At 38.9% G+C, this 296-nt stretch overlaps 1 long non-coding RNA gene across 1 annotated transcript in view; it reads right to left on the bottom strand.

Annotated features, from left to right (window-relative positions):
- The window catches only part of LOC116686633 (uncharacterized), a 16,407-nt gene that overhangs the window by 9,411 nt on the left and 6,700 nt on the right, over positions 1-296 (bottom strand). The window lies entirely within an intron of this gene.

Below are 296 nucleotides of genomic sequence, written 5' to 3'. Positions count from 1 at the left end.
TTTTGTTTTAATTTGTGCAGAAACATAACCCGTAATGTAAACTGAGGCTTGGAAGAGATAAGTTCCAAAACTAGTGTTTCTCTGTAGAATGTTTGTAAGGATTTTATAGAGTTCAACCAGCAAGAGGGAAAGAAATGCTGTTTTATAATAATGAGTGATCTACAAAGCCCACATCATTATCTGGCCAACACCTCGATGCCAGTGGCGAAATGATGACATGCGGCTATACATGTCATCACTGATTAGATTTGGCAGGGGAGAAAACTACGGTGTCCAACATTGACTTTGCGTATGTA

The sequence above is a fragment of the Etheostoma spectabile genome, unplaced genomic scaffold (genome assembly GCF_008692095.1).
Source record: "Etheostoma spectabile isolate EspeVRDwgs_2016 unplaced genomic scaffold, UIUC_Espe_1.0 scaffold420, whole genome shotgun sequence".
Classification (NCBI taxonomy): domain Eukaryota; kingdom Metazoa; phylum Chordata; class Actinopteri; order Perciformes; family Percidae; genus Etheostoma; species Etheostoma spectabile.
This window is presented reverse-complemented; position numbering and strand designations above follow the sequence as displayed.